The following is a 17,325-nucleotide window of genomic DNA, read 5'->3' as shown; positions in this document are numbered from 1 at the left end:
CTGAGGTCACATTAAAGCTGTTCTGATTGCTTCCATAATACAAAGTATTCACATATTAAACTTGAATGAAAACAAGACACTTTTTGTTTATCAGAGGTTGTTTCTCTCTTCATCAATAAAATATGTTTGAAGTATCGATCAAAATGGGATAAATAAAACTGGAACGTTTCTTTTCACATGGTACTCCTGAATTTTGTGTGTGTTTATCCAACACAGTCCCATTTTCTAAAACTGACTCAAAAACAGATGTTTTTATTTTTAATTAGATAGATGCTTTTAATTTTAATCTTTTTATATATTTATTTAAATTTTATTCTTCTTTTTTTGACAAGCAGATACAAAAACCCATAGAGATGTTTGCACAAAGAAGAATGCTGTTCAAGCTGGTTGAGAATACGGTATTATGGACAACACTGCACACTTTACACAACAATGTGAGTCTTCTTCATTCCTACCCACAGAGTTACACCCATGTAATAAGTAAATTTCTATTTATATAGCACCTTTCAAGATGGAAATCACAAAGTATTTCATTATGAACTAGAAGCACTCTGGAACTAGAGCGCAGACCTCCAACAAGCCATTAGGTCACTCACCTGAGAAAAATCCCAAAAGACCCAACAGCCCACCTAGTATCACTAATATTTTGAGACTTCTGGATAACCAGACCCATAATATCAACATGATCCAGGTCAAACAATGTTGGATTACAACATCTACCACTTTTTTCCAATGATTCTGGGCATTAACGAATGAGTATGAAGCTGAAATGGCAAAGTTATGTCTATCTCCCAATAGTAAAGAAACCTTTAAAAAACCGTCCAGATCACCCCCAAAATGTAATCACTTGTTCCTTTGTTCCATTTCTGACATTTCCTAAATATTTAATTACTGAGTTATGTTGCTAACAGTCAGACAGATTTTATATATATATATATATATATATATATATATATATATATATATATATATATATATATATATATATATATATATATATGGCTGGGTTTAGGCATCATTAACTAGAATAAAGCAGCAGCAGCATCATGGCACCACCAGGTGTCAAATATAAAAATACTGAAATCTCCTACTATAATACAGTACTTCTAAACGTGTGCCTTGCTGACTTATTATGTTTTATCAGTGCAGTGTATGCTGTACTTTATATGTAGAAATCAAGACTGAAAACAGTCAAATCTAATATCTGGAGCTCCTCCAGTCCATGTTTATGTGGCATAAATATAGGGAGTGGCTGAAAACTGCAACTAAGTAATAAAACACACCACACACCCAAACTGTCATGACAATGTTCCTGTGGACTATGAACTTTGGCCACATTTACAGTGTGTGAGTTTCTGAGCAGTCCAGTTGAGCTGAAGGCAACAATTTATGTTGAACAGACTCTTCAGGATGGATCTACTTGTATTGGGTCTGCTGCTTATGGCCACCAGCTGCTCAGCTGAGCAAGGTAAAGCATTTTTCTTGTCCTCCATCTCTCAATATGTAATTAAGAAATCATACATGTTCTTGGATTTCCTAAAGAAATTATCTGAAATTATTTGTTTCTTTGGTATCATGCTCGTTCAAAGAAAAACCTTCAGAACGTCTTTTTTTTCTTAATCAAAACATTAAATTGTTTTTGTCTTGTTATATTTTCTCATGACATTATTACTTCTCTCACATATAACAATATAATTTTCATTTTATTAAATTTTAATGAACAAATAATAAACAAATAAAACATAATTTCTGCCAGCAGCAGTTTCAGTGACTGTTCAGCCCTGGTTGATCGGCCTGTCAGCCGTCGTTGGTTTCCTTGCCATCGTCTTCGCCATCTTGATCCTTCACAGACTGCTGAAGAGAAACAGGTTCAATACACACAGAAACAACCCAGGAAAACACAACAGACTCACTACACTGGAGGATGTTCATTCAGCATTTTCTTTTTCTAAGAAAAAAAAAAAGATATGAAACAAAACACTCTTGCTTTGCAAAACATGAAAACATCTTTATTAAACTGTTACATTTAGATTTAAGAAGTAGACGAAAAACAGGTTAAACTGCCTTGTTTTTTTCATTTCTAAAACAAATTACCATTTAAAAATCAATACAATAACCAGAAAAGCTCAGCACTCAGATATAAATGTTTTATAGCTTTAATTAGATTAATTAGGCAAGCTTGTGATATTCTACGTTATTTTCTTGCTGGGAATTAACATAAATTATCTTGACAAACGCCTTGTTATCTCAGGATAACGAGACATTTAGTCATTAACTCAAGATAAGGATGATTGGTTGATAACTGACAGCTTTTGTCAGGGTTTTATTCGAACTGTTTTTTGATTTTGTAGTCCGATGTTTTTTTTTGTTTGTTTTTTTTTAACCTGTCCTGTCCAGCATCATAGCAAGCAAAATGTTAAACTGGTTGCTGTATCGTGCTGAACAAAATTGCTCTGCCAAGGGGAGGCCTATGGGTAAGGCTCCTCTTGAGAATCTGATTCATTTATTTACTTTGAATCACGGAATCTATGCAATCCTGCCGGACCTGTGGTCTGATGTTTTTATAGTTGTGGTGTGTTGGGATGTTTTGATATAGTGTATTAAGCCATTTTTAAATGGCTACTCTTTTCTTGCGAATGCTGACATTTTCAACTTACATAAAGCTTTTTTTTTCCTTATTTTGTTTGATATTCTTTCTATCACAGGTTGAGGAGAATTTCAAGTTGAGGATGGAAAGTTTCCTCTCAATATGTAGCTATGTGAGTTTGCAGGTGTAAAGAATATTGCTTTTCATAGGTGAAAATGTAAAGAAATTCAAGCTGTAAGAAAACAGAGGAGATGAAATAAAGAACTAAATGAGAGGTTTTGTTTTGGCCATGATTTTTTTTCTTTTCTTTTCTCCACTTTTTAGATTTTTTTACTTGATCCAAGAGATTTTTTTGTGCTGGTCCTGTTACCGTGCTGCTCAAGAGGTTTCTCCTTGTATATTTCCTTTTTAAGATCTGTTATGACGAGTATCCATAGAAATGGAAAAGCTGTTGACCTGTATCTGTAACTGATTAAGCTCTCCAAACCTAAGTTAATGTGTCAAATACTGCACAAAATCCCACACAAGTGGAGCAAGCCGGAGGAAATTCAAACAATTTCTTCTGTTCTGATGGGAAATGTGGCATTGTTAACAAAACAGATGCTGGAAGCACTAGTAAGAAGGAATTCAGAGAAAGCAGTCATAGCTTTGTGTTTCTCTGCAGGAACATATCCCGGACTCTGATATGTCTTTATGATATTTTAAGACTGTGAAAACAGACTGAGACAACAAAGTTAGTGAGAATGTCCTGTAGTGGTTTTTACTTTAAATATGCCACAGTAAAGAAAAAAGATCTGCACAAGAGAGATCGAACTGTTAGCAGTGAGTGTTTGCCCAAATGATATTTCAAGAATCACAATCTTGGCTCTGTGCTGGCGACTGATTAAGAGTAACTGAAGCCCATTGCCTACAGTAACATCACCCTTCACCCCCAGAACATTTAATTGACAATTATTTCTTCAAAAAACAAAACAAACAAAACAAAACAAAAAAATTTACTAAAACATTTCCCATCAAGGGATTCATAAAGTACTCTTAAATTTCATTCATTGCTTTTATGCAAGAATTATACAATTTTCTAAAAAAAAAAAAAAAAAAAAAAAAAAAAAAAACAACCAAAAAAATAAAATTAATAATAAAAAAAAAACATTTGATATATTTTTTGAAAAAGCAGATTGTTTAAATATTAAATTAAATAGTTTTTAGGAAATTTTAAAACTGAAAATCAAAAAGCTGAATGATCATCCTCCAAGTTTGGTGATTCTACTTTTTTTTTTCTTTTTTTTTCCAATATCTTTATAGTCACTTATTCATGCACAAGCTGAGAACTGATCCAACAGCCACTCACTGTTATGCATTTCCATATTTCTTTCAGCATTGTCTTTCATTGTTTGGTCTCATGTGTCAATTTATTGTATACAGAAAAAAATAATCAGTTTCTTCTTGGCTACCCACAGTCTGAGCGTCGTTTAACTGGAAGCTGGGTAGTGTTAACTAGAGAGCTATTCCAATAACCTGCTCACCAGCCTGACTTTGTTAATCAAACTGAAATTAAATAAGCTAAAAAATTGTAATCTCTGAAGGAGTTCTAGTGGTCAAGGCATTCAAAATCTCAGTTTTAAAGCAATCAATTTTCTGTTTAAAACTGTGGGAGGCCGCTACTTTAACTATAGTTGACAAAGAAGTAACCTTTAAAATTACTTTGCATAGTGACCGTCATGGCACCTGAAGGTAAAACAGACGAAGGGTTAACAGCTAACCTATCTTTTTGTTGCTGCCTTGTGTTTTTACAGAGAGGATGAAGAAGATGAGGATTGTCACAAGACAATTGAATTGGATGAAGGTGAAATTAAACAAACCATTCTGTAGTAACCTGCTCTGCCAACAGCTGGAACCATATTACCTGGGACATATCTAACAATGACAAAAAGTATGGCAATTAAATTACAGTTATGCTGACTTTGATGAGAGCATTTTTTTATTTTTTGATGTCTTCTTTTACATTTTTTTTTCTGTTGATCTTTATTACTTCCTTAGAACACAGAAACACTGTTTAATTCATCATGTATATGTAACAGTAATGGGTTGTTAACCATGCCAAGGCTCAAACTGACCACAAACCTGGATAGTTTTAATCTACGGGCAGCAGTGAAGCCTACTGGATGATCTCTATAATGGTTTGCATAGATCCAGTAGTGTTTGCATTCATCCAGCTCTTGTTCAAACCCACAAAGATTTGTCTGAAACTTGAATAAAATCTCCAAAGTGTCTAAATATTCCAAATGTCTTTATTAAATTAAATTAATCCCAAACAGAAAATAATACTTCAACAGTTTAATTGAAGGGAGTAGCCATACAGTTTTCTCATAAGGTCTGTCTTTCATCCTGTCTGTGGCTCTCAGACACTATAAGACAGGTCAGTGCTTACTGACAGAGACAGGTTAGTTTCCTGAAATCTGTTACTTTGTGTTATTGTGACTTTGGATGATATTGACCCTAATTGTACAAAATTGTAAAAAAGTTGTTTTGATTATATACTGTATGCATTTTTATGGGTTTTCTTCCACTCTAAAGATATTAACTTTAGGTTCTAATAGGAACATAAAATATCAATGTCTTGCCCTGTGTGTGCTGGTATAGGCTGCAGTCCCTCCTTTCACCACCATGATCAAGTTTCTAAGAAATTTTCTATGTATAAAATGTAATCACACCATTACCAGGTAGAAAGTTGGAGGCTCATGACAGAAACAAGCTTCTGGCAGAGTTTTAAAACTGTTCATAGAAAATCTTGAGCTGTAAATCTGTGAGAATTGACAGTGAATTCAAGACAGAGGAAGAATTAAAAAGCTAAAATGTGCATAATCTGTGACTGTCCTCATGATGTAAGTAGCTGTTAATTGTGAAAGATGTTCCACCAGCCATGTATGCATGACTCCAGTAAGCTTTTGGACTACTCCTCTTTAACACAGAGCCCCAGGTCTATGCAGTTAAATGGCTTTATTCCCATCACTTTGATCCTTACTTCTCTCCATAGATTCTAGATGGAAATCATGTCTTGACTCTGTTGTTGGTATTGTTTTCTATTTTACATTTCTTGACCACTTTGGGCATATGTTTAGATGTTAAGATAAGTCTGGTTTGATGGTGCAGTACTGCTGCAGAAGTTGTATCAGTTATTCAATCACTGTGATGATAAACAGATACTCTGCCATTTAGGCATTTAGATATTTCCATGAGTATAATTCCCTTTGGCATAGATGTCACAATCTGTGTAGTCACTGTTTGTATGCAAGATCTACCCATAAAACAATATATGTAAACAGTTCATGAGTGAGAACACTTATGTTCATTGTATGTCTTCTTTTTTTAGTAACTTCGCTGGTATTTAATTTCTAAATGCACTGGGATGTTGCAGCAGTTCTGATATCTTCATGTCTATCTTCATCTTCTGTTTTCATCATTACTCAGTAAAAATATGTTTTTTCATCTATTTTTGTTAACGGCGTCTCATATATTGATTCAAATTTTGTCCAAACTTAATGGTTAATGGAGCTGAGATGTGGTGACTGTGCAGATGATGTCATCTAACATCTAACCGTCTGTGATTGTGGAGATTTTTGAATGGAGGCAATGTCATGCTGGAAAAGATTCCTCCTGTCAGACTGAAATCTTTCATTTGATCCATCCCTCTGAGAGGAAACATGAAGTCATGTGCATAAGGGTGAATGAAAAACAGCACACAAGAAAACAAGCTAATTCACTAACAAAACCAGAAGATGAGAATGAGCTGAAAGAGGGGAGATACCAGGTGTTTGTAATTCTTTTAGTTTTATTAAATGGGAATAAAGACTTTATTGTTGGATAAACTGAGATTTAAAAACATATTAGCTGAAAAGCACCTTAACATATCTGTCCTGTAATGACTACAGCTTATTTTTACTGTGATTCTTTTCAGTGAAACGTGTCAAACATAAGCCTTATAGGGTAATTATCAAATTATAATATAATTTTATTGTGGTTCATAAGATGAGAGCTTTACATTTTACTGACTAAATCTAAGTGTTTGCAGAAAGCTCAGACAGTTTTTATGATGGCTCAGAAATTTGCAGCTCTGGATATAGACCAAAGAACAGAAGAATAACAGCAGATCTTAAAGTTACAGAGAAAACAGGGTTGTTCTGCTTTGTCATTCAGTGTGAGGTCTTTTCCTGGGCTCGGATAGTCAGCGAGTACACACACACACACACACACACAGAGATGCAGCGTATGACCTGTAATTTTCCCTCTTCATCTCCTGCTGCTGCTCTGGACAAACACTGCTGTGTTTAGGGCTGACTGCTAAATGTTTACTGCTTTGAGAGGTTAATTGTCTAATTGGGAGAGTGAGTGGGAACCTGTAGTTGATTGATTGGGCTACTAATTACAACATTGTTTTCAGTTTAAATTTCATACAGATGTGTGGTGAGACATGGGCTATTTCACATAACTGAACCCTACAGCAGCATTCATGATGGGAGTATTCACTGAAAAAAAAACACAATAAGGACCAGCTCCACAGTAACAATAAATGGCAGTTAAAGGCTAGCCTAAAACAGCAGTGTGACATTTGGTGGAGGAGTCCTGACCTTCTCCATGCTGGCCTGTGGTTGGTCTGATCCACAGACCTCAAGCCATCAGCTGTAAGTCTCAGGCTGTTTGGGCTTAAAGAGACACTAAGTCAACCACACTGTTACCACACCCTGAAAAACCACTGTTAGGCAATCTCTGCAAGAAGAAAAAGCTCAGCAAACTGGTTAATGGGTACAAGAACTGGTTGTGTCTGCACAACTATATTTCAACATGTGTGCATGTTCTGACCCTAATTTTAACAACACAAAATTCCACTTATAACGTGTACATGCGATATAGATAGGATTTTCCTTTCATAGTACCATTTACATGTTAGGGAGCATATGACAATTAATGACAGAGGCTCGCATTATTCTCCCAATATACTGTAAACATTTAAACTCATCATTACTTTTATATAAATCAAAACAATTTTATAATTGAAAATAAAAATTTTAAAGTAATAGTTTCTTTCAAACACATCCATCCGGTTTTGCTAAGAACTCTGCAGAGGCTGGCGCTGCCAGATCTTATGAAAGAAACATGTAACACAACATATATTAACAAGCTCAAAACAAGTGATAATGTTTTTACGTTGACGCAGAGTACTACAGAATGTAAGAGCGTGTCAGTGGATATTTTGATAACTGTGGCAGGATGTAATATTTTCATTAAAGTGTGTACATGTCCACATAGTGCAAGTGAGGTCAACATACTCCACATAGGTTAATTTGATTATTGCTACTGTGATCAGAAAAATGCTGTTTATATGGCAGCGTTATTGTCTCTGAAGTAATGAGGAGACATGTTTAAGGTGTAACAAGAAGAATTGTCAAAGATGTATCCAATCATTTTCTCTAAAATGTTACTGGGCTGGAAGTCTGTGTCAGTCCGTTCATCTAATAACAGATTTATATTTTATCCATTAAAATTCACAAATCTAAACCCCACATCTTGATCATGTCATTTAAAGAAATGGCACTGGAACAAATTCAGTTTCAGAAGATGAATCTTAAATTAATCCTAACATTTCATAGATTTATTTTCTTTAAAAAATCCATTAAAATTAAGTTAGCATCAGCGTGATGACTTGATGAAAATCTGAACTGGGGGTGAAATTAAAGAAGGTAAATATTTTGTGAAGTGGACTTTTAAAATTCTACTGCATATGCATTTGGGTTTCCATTGCATGCATACATGTAGAGGCAGTAAAGGAAGCTTATATGTTAAGCTTAGCTTAACATAAATCCTCACTTCTTAGCGTGACATAATCTTAGTTTAACATAAGGACCTAAGACAGTGACTTCCTAATTGTGAATAAGTTAGATTTAGGCATAATAAGATGCTGTAAATTCAATGATGGCATATAGTGTAATTATAAGTGGTAATTTAGATTCTGTTTGATTCATAAATAACATGAAGAGGACTTTTCTTGATAAGAAGAGTGAAAAAGGTTGAATTCCTTCTTGAATGGTTTTATGCACTGGTTCTGTTAAAAAAAAACCTTCATCCTCAGAGGACAGAAAAAGGGACGGAGAGACAAACAGAGAAAGGTCAGTAGCATAATTTTAAAATGGGGCCTGAGTCACAGTGGAGTGACACGCAGACAGACCATTTCATGATAAAAAAATAAAAAAAAAACTATGTTTTTTATTCCTTTATAACTATTTTTGAAACATTGTGTTGATGTTGTGTGTGCTCAGACAGCTGGCAAGTGTGTGTTATTGTGTGTGTGTTTGTTATCCGCCTCTTCAAAGAGACAGCCCACTCTGTGGAATAAAGAAAGGGGTGGCTGGCATGTTGGGCTTTTTTGGTGAATACTGCTTTTTGTCACTTGACATCTGGACTTTGATTGGACTTTTGAACTGGAGTCCTTTAAAGACGCAACTGAACTTGTACTGGAGAGGAACTGGTGGAATCTGCTGAAGACTCATAAAATATTGCCCATTTTGCACCAAAAGTGAAGATAAACAGGAAAGGATCAGACACTGACTGGAAGTGATATTTGTGTGGAGTGGTTTTTTTTTTTGTTTTTTTTTTGTTTTTGTTTTTTTCGGGGGTGGGGAGGGGGGCTCATTTACTTTTATATCAGCTGCTGTTTTAATTTGCTAAGGCTTCTGTGGTCTGTGAAGGATTTACTAGAGCTTGTGGGAGAGGAGAAAGCCAAAGCTTAATGAAGCAGGCAAGAGGCTCATTTTTTATATGAAGACGGAAATGCTGGACGATGAGCAGTGGACCTTGATTAAATAGTGGACTGGGACTGTAGTGAGTTTAAGTCCAACAGGAATTTGATTTTGAAGTTGTACATTTTGTTTGTTTTCCCAATCATTTGTATTAATTTATTTGTTAGTTTTCCAGGCTGCAGTTCAAATATCACCGAATGATATAACTTCTTGCATGAGAGTAACAACTCATTACATTTCAACAAATAGTTACAGAAACATAATAGTTCTTTAGATGACAGAAGTTTGGCAAACCTTTTTACTTTACGGTAATGCAGAGACCTTCAGTTTCAAAGATGCTGCAGTGCTTCGTCATTACATCACTGTCTTTGGGAACATCTTTGAAGATCCTCCACTTTGTGTAAGAAATCAGGGCCAGATTTCATCTGGGATCTGCAGGGACTGGAACTGAACTTGGAAACGACTGAGACGTATATTCCAGAAACAATACCTTTCACCTCTGGGTTCTTAAAAAAAAAAGTCATTATTTTCCAAAGTCATGATTTGACATTTGGACTGCTCTCTTCTGTCGTAATGGCAATGTCTGCTACATCAGGAGGTTGTGCTGATGCCGACAACTCAGTGAAGTGGCAGCTGTGTTATGACGTCACTGCTAAGACATGGTGGATGGTGAGTTTAATTTTTTACTTTTTTGACCCAAAAAGCTCATCTGACTGAGGGTTTATACTTATGTGTGTTTTTCTGTGGTGAGCTGATTCTAATTAAATGTTTTGAATTAATTGGCTAATGTAAACTAAAATTCACAGCAGAGGTCTGACACATTTGACGGATGTTTTACTTTCCTTTATAGGTTCACAGATATTTAGTCTAAACTGAATAAGACTGAATCAGCATCAAACACTCCTTCCATGAGTACCATGTATCCTTGCTTCTGATAGCTGTGTTAGCATCCAGAAATTCAACACTTCTTACCTGATGAGTGTCGATGATCCATTGTGTTGCTCCATCAATGTTGATAACACTTTTGTACAAAGCTTCCCCCTTTTTCTTAAATATAAATGATTTCTAGGTGTACGTTTTACGGTTGTCAAACAGGTATTTTTGTATCATAAGCGAAGATAGTAAGCAAAATATTTTCACTGACAGAGCAGGATGTCTGAAGGCTAACATGCTTTTTAAGAAAACACTTAAAAAAAAAACACACACACACACACACACTCATACTCTACACTACCAGCATGTCGTGGCATGAAAATTAGAAAAAAAAAAAAAAAAAAAAAGAAAAACAGGCTTGTAGTTGTTTTAAGTGTATTAGATGACATAAGCTCTGGGTAAACAGCAGCAGGAGAAGCAAATAGCTTGTCTGCCTTTTTCAATCCCCATTCTCTGTTTCTGTTTTAACTGGATGTGGTGGAAATCTTTAGGTGAAAAAATAGTTAAGGGCCATTTATTAAAATTAAATCCAACTATGAAAATAGCAAGATCTTAAAATTTAGTTAGAAAACTAACATTTAAACAAATCCTGTGTGGAAAACAAGTTCCAAATTCCCACTTCAGCCCACTGTATTCACAGTGACTCAGTCTTCCTGTGCAATAAAACTTTTCTGTGGCTTCCAGGCAAAGGGATTTGGGTCTGGATTACCTGCTGATGACTGTTATACCGTTTTTCTGCCCTGTTGACATTTACAGTAAGGTAGAGTGATTGTCTGCTAGCTAGAAGGTTAGTAGCTAAATCCACATCTTCCCCGGTCCACATATGGACATGTCCTTGGGAAAGACAATGAACCCTGCTTTGTCTCCAGTTCATCAGTTTGTGTGAAGTGGCTGGATTTGTATTTTGGACATACTGGCATTTTCTTCCATTCCCAACAGTTTATCTGGAGCAGCACGTATGAAGAAACCCTAAGGGTGTTTTGCATTTTCACATTGCTCATTTATCTCTAATATCTGAAGACTTACAGAATAATTTATATGCCGTTGTCAGCACTACATGACATGTTCTCATCACCAGCTGTGCGTGTTCTTCGTCATCCTAAAAGTTGCGCTTGGTGCTATGTGCTAATTATTGTTCATTGGTTGAAACAAGACAATAATGGAGGGTTTAAAGATTACAAAGTTGTTTCTGTGTCTATGATAAACTATAAAGAGGAAACATCTATTTTATTTTTTTGATTTTCTTTTACACATTGAGTTTTTTAATCCTGCAAATGCTAAACACATTTTTAAAATGAGTAATTCCACTTTTATGTGTTGTGTCAAAAAAATAAAAAATAAAAACAAAAGTGGTCACGTGATGATAACAGATGAATATGCATTTAAGTAAGTGTTTTCCTTTTATAGCGACAATTTTATTGTGGCACAGATCCAAAGGCTCTAAAGCATGATCTTTAAAAAAATCTTGTTCTCAGTGAAAGGAGGACAACAGTTTTAGGGCAGGGGATTATGCTACCTGCACAGGAACACACTGGTCATGTTTTACAAAAAAAAAAACAACAACAACAAAAAAAAAAAAAAAAACAAACAAAAAAAAACATGTTTTACATGTGGTGTGTCTGTACGTACTTGTTTTTTCTGATGGGGACATAAAGCTGACTACATACCAACTTTGGAGACTTCCTGTGAATATGAGGACAGAAATTTAATTTCCACAAGTACAAAGTGATTTTTGAGGGTTAAGATTTGCTTTTGTGTTGGAATGAGGTTGTAGATAGCCTTAAGAGAAGAGTTGGGACCCCTAAGAGATGTACAACTTGATTATACATTGTAGTAGTAGTACCAAAATAGCAAGACTCTTCCATTTACCTTTTATCAGTGTGGCATTTTGAGATTTCCACTGTTTCAATTTAAGACCCAAAAGCCTTTTTTTGGGAGGGGGTCATGGTTGTTTTATCAACCACAGCAACAGTATAACTGGGATGATTATTTTTGGGGGTGTAAAAGGGAGTGTCAGTTTGACATCCTACTGATAGATCATTTTAGTGTTATGACAATTTTCTAAGTTGAAGATTGAAGAGTAATGTGGAGATGAACTGTGATGAAGAAGAGATAATACCCCACAAAAATATGTGTAAATAAAAATGAAATGCCAGGTTAGTACCTTAAACAGTGTTCAGGTGACCTCTTGTCCTGTCTGTAAACAATAGAAACAGTTAGATACTCTGGTTGATAATTTGCTGCTATTGTAGTTGTTCTCTTTCTGAAGTATTGTGGTAAGCAGTGGCCAAATGTTTGTTGGCCCATGTTCCTTTTGAAACCACCATTCTTTATTTGTGTTTTAAACAACTCTCTGGGTGGTAAGTGATGTGTAGGAGGGCAGCAGGCAGTAATGATTTGTAATGAGAGAGGAAGATGAACACACCCGGGGAGGTGGGGGACAGCATCTCTACAAGCTTTTCATCACCAAAGAGAAATGGCAGCACACGTTAAATTATGGTGGAGGGAAACAAACAAAAACATAAACTAGTGTTATGTCAAATAACATGAAAGCTATGCACGCCTGGTTTTTAGGACTCTGTTCAGTTCAGCATCAGCTCCTGTAAGACCTCAACATTACAAAAACAGGCTTTGTAATGACACGTAACTTTTTACATTATGCTAATTTAGCAAGTGCTTTTATCAAAAATAACTTCTAGACACCAAAGGACAAAAGGGGCTTCAGAATTTTGCCCAGATTTGAAGTTTTGTTGATTTTGCAGGGTATGGAAGTTTTCTGCTCCAGTAAAGAAAGCAGCTACAAAAGATTTTGTGTCAGCTTGTTTCCTTGAATGACAGGAACAAAGCCAACATACGCAGTCTCTACGTTAATTTGGTTAAATGGCAGCACAGCGGAAAATAAGTTGGACGTTTGGTCAGCATTATTCAGTGAGAAAGTCAGATGGTAAACAAGTTAGGATTTAACATTAAATATATTTTTAAACCAAGTGAGTCATTTACAGCAGTTTCTTCAGCACAGTCAGAATTTTGTTTGTGTAAACGCTTTTAAATATCTCCAGCTTAAGTCAATGAAAATAGCTTTATTCAGAGCTTCCACTGTGTCTCCTCATGTCCTGTGAAGCCAGTGGAAAACATACAAACCTTTTAACTAGTGTAGGTGTTAAAAGTCCACTGGAATGCATTGGTGGGAGTTTTTAAAAATAACTGAAATACCCCACCTACCACCACCATGACCACAAATCAGTGAACAAATAAAGCTGGCTAAATTCTCTAGACTTCAGCCATGTTTCAATGAAGAAAGTAGAGGAAATAAATTCACTGAGATAAATGTATGACCTCACATTAGCAGAACTAAGTTACACAAAAAGCAGATTAATATTAGAACTTTTTACATAAATAGAATTGTTCCTGTTTGCCCTTTTTAAATTGCACTCTACATGAAACCCTGTGTGTGATAGTAGTCTGAATAGAGGGACAAGCTGCTGATAAAACCTAAGGAAAACAACAGGGGGCGCTAAAGCTCAAAATGGAAGCCTGAGAAGAGAGTGAAAATAAGGAAGAGTGGGCTTCTAGGTTGTGTTCAAGGAACCTAAACAGTCACAGGGAGAGGTGGACTGCACCACATGTTGGAAGTTAGTGGCAAATATTTGGTCTCTCTTCCTGTTAAGATGAATTCTGTTCCTTCTGGACATAGTTAAAATCATTGCAGACACTGTGACATGAAAATGAGCTAAATAAATACACAAACAAACAAATAAATAAATAAATAAACAAAGATCATACAAATCTAACTGCTGAAACTTGCAAGTACCTGCATGGCCTCTCCTGTCGGCTGTGCCTAATTCTGCCACAGCATTGACAAGAACCAGGGCTGAAGACGAGTGGTCCAGCCTTCAGGAGATTACATGAAAAACGTTTCCCTGCCAGTGGGACTGTGCTGTTGTAGAGTTCTTCTGTAAGTTACATGATAAATACTTATACATGCACTTTTCTAATCCTATGTTGACCTCTCAAAGTGTTTTTATACTACATCCAATCAGACAGACACACACACTCATACAGCATTTCTATTGGTTTATACTAAGTGATTTTAAGTAACACACACTTTCATACCCCAATAAACACACCTGGAGGCAACATGGGCTTCAAGAACACTTCGCACTTCGTCATAAAGTCTGGGAAAGCCAGGAATTGAGCCTCTGACCTTCCAGTTGGTAGATTTCTTAAAGATCTTCAGCCTACAGCAGCCCCGATTTGATTGTGCCGTTTCATGTTTTCCAAAGACAGCAAACAAATTTTATTAAATAGTATTATTTAATAAGACTTATATAGAAAAGCTAACAATTAATGCTAAGAATTAAACTTGACAGGGCTAGCAGGGACTTATTTATCAAAACATTGAGTACTTAGTTCATCAGTAATAAAGGATTCTTTGCTGTTAATTTGCTGGAGTGAACTAATTCCTACTACACCAGCAGTGATGATAGCCTACTTCCTTCTCCAAAAATCATACATCCATATCAGTCATAGACACACAGTGTTACACTCAGCTGCAGCTTAGTGAAAGTTGTGAATGAAAATGTTGAACATGAATAAGTGGAATGGATTTGGCTGCAGGGCTTCCAATATATAAACTGTAGTGCGTCATGTTTCAGGCTTCACAAGCTGAAAAGAGCTCAGTTGATCACTACAACCACAATCATTTAAAGCCAACAGAGACTTTCAAAATACAAATGGGGGCAAAATACATCCATGATAGAAAGTGCTCTGGAAACTAGTGTGTGTATTTCCATATTGATGTAAAGTCACAAGTTACAAGTGGTGTAAATGGTCCCTTTGACTGAGTCGAATGGAAAAATGGTCCAGTGTTAATCAATAGTCGAAGTTCTACCACAATGCCAAGTTCTTTTATTATGATTACTATATTGATGTTTGATCTATATTTTCCATTCAATTTGGATTAATGCTATCAGCTCATTGATCACTTAATGGATGTATTGGTCTAAATTGGTTTATGGGTACACCCTTAAAAGTTATAATAGGTGTATCAATCAGAGTTCAGACTGTAGCAGGTGGACCTTCAGGACAAGTGATAACATACAATCATCTGAGGTCAGTGAATCTGAGTGAACTTGGGCATATTTAAACCCTTTTTAGTTCAATTCAGTTATATTTATTTATGAAGTATCAGTTCGTAGAATTAATCTAAAAACACTTAACAAGGAGAGCAAACAAATTTAATTAAATTACATGCAAGCCAATCAAATTTAAATCTATACAATCCAGTTCAAATAGGGTTCTTTAAGATTTTTTTCATTTCTCTGTTTGCTGAGAGAAGACGTTCTTCACTTTACATCTTGTAGATATTTGTTTTTGACATCTCTGCTTTACCATCTGGAGCTATGTATAGGAAAGCTATGAAAGGATTAGCAGAGTCTGTCTAAGCATACAGATGACAGCTGTTGGTGAATTAATTATCTGCTTAAAGACTGCTCAGCTGGCTTTCAGAATCCAGCTTCTTTTGGCAGGATCACATCACTACCGCATTACTGTTAATGAAATTTTGCTGCCATGCAATTTTACACTTCTCTATAGTTACCCTGACCCAACAGTCTAATTTCTTAACTTTTAATCATCATTAATCCTCATTAAAACTCAGTTTAAAATCCCAACAGAGTTATTTGTTAATGGGTTATGTGCTTGTTTATATGAAAGTGTCATATCACTATATCACGGGGTCAAACATGAATTTAGATATTCATTCATCTTAGATTGAAAAGTTTTAAATATTTTAAGCTTCTTTTCTTACAGAGAGTCACGTCAATTAAAATTATTATTTTAACAAAGTTATTGATGACCTTGGTATGTGGACACTTACACCTGTGCCCACGCAAAGCTGGTTCACTTCTTACTGGGTTGTATCACCAAGGCAACTGATGCTGGAAACCTAACATGCTCTGGAGCAGGTTCAGTTCTGATATAACAAATGAAAGCTCCACGTCCAGACCAATCAGATCTCTCACAGAATGAACAAATGAAAACAACAATGATGTTTGGACAGTGAGCTTCTATTTGTTCTTTATTTGGTAGAAAGATAAATTATAACAGCCAACAATCTGACAGAAGAAGACTAGAGAAAACCTCTGCAACATATTTATTTAATGAAATACACAATGTAGCATCATCAGATCTGGATCATCGTGTTTTAATGTTTTAGACAGAATTGTCTAAAACATTTCTTCTCTGTTTTTTTCTTCTTTTTTTAAAAAAATGAAATAAGAAAACATGTCAGTGATGGTGAAAAAAAAAAGAAGTTAATGCTTTGTTTTTAATTACATTCTTATTCAAATGCAATTAAAGGCTTGCCAAAAAGCTCACAGTACTCTGCTTGTTTGGAGTCATTTATTGGATTGGATGTTTGAAGTCTGAAGAAACAATATTGGCATTTTAACTATTTAACAGGTTGCAGAATCTCATCTCGGTTTTTCTCTTTGCACCGAGATTGTCTCCAATATAGATGTGGAATCACTTAAAGGGGAATAATCAGGCTTTCCAACAGTATACAATTTATTGCTAAGAAGCATTGTATAGACAAACAAACAAGAAAAAATCATCCAAACGAAAATTTATTTACTTTTTGTACTAAATATAGAATATGTAGGAGTTTCATCCAGCTGTTTTCAAACAGCTGAAAGAATGGCAAGGCATGGCTGTACATCACAGTTCTGTAGAATGTATACAATACTTTACATAATGCATTCAAAGAAAATATAAAAGACACTGTACTATGGATGTTATTCACCATCAGATGAAAGTAAATTACATACAAACGTGAACTAAGATTTGATTTAAACAATGTTCATGATTATCTTCCTAGTGCTGAATTTCCAGGTAAGGTGGCCTGTTAATTCCCTTTATAAAGAAGAGATATAAAGTTGGGCCTTTGGAGGAATAAATAAATCAGAGGCTGAAGAGAGAGGAGACAATAAACAAAAACTGTGAGAGATTAAAGTG

General features: G+C 35.4%; 1 long non-coding RNA gene across 1 annotated transcript; it reads left to right on the top strand.

The window, feature by feature from the left end:
* Positions 1 to 1,351: 1,351 nt before the first annotated feature.
* On the top strand, positions 1,352 to 4,983 carry LOC121653464. Its single transcript, XR_006012790.1, has 3 exons — positions 1,352 to 1,468; positions 1,760 to 1,868; positions 4,381 to 4,983. It is a non-coding gene; the product is annotated as an uncharacterized LOC121653464 (long non-coding RNA).
* Positions 4,984 to 17,325: the final 12,342 nt, after the last annotated feature.

This window comes from Melanotaenia boesemani, chromosome 14, assembly GCF_017639745.1.
Source record: "Melanotaenia boesemani isolate fMelBoe1 chromosome 14, fMelBoe1.pri, whole genome shotgun sequence".
Lineage (NCBI taxonomy): Eukaryota > Metazoa > Chordata > Actinopteri > Atheriniformes > Melanotaeniidae > Melanotaenia > Melanotaenia boesemani.
Note: the sequence above shows the minus strand (reverse complement) of the source record. Positions and strands in the feature narration are given on the sequence as shown.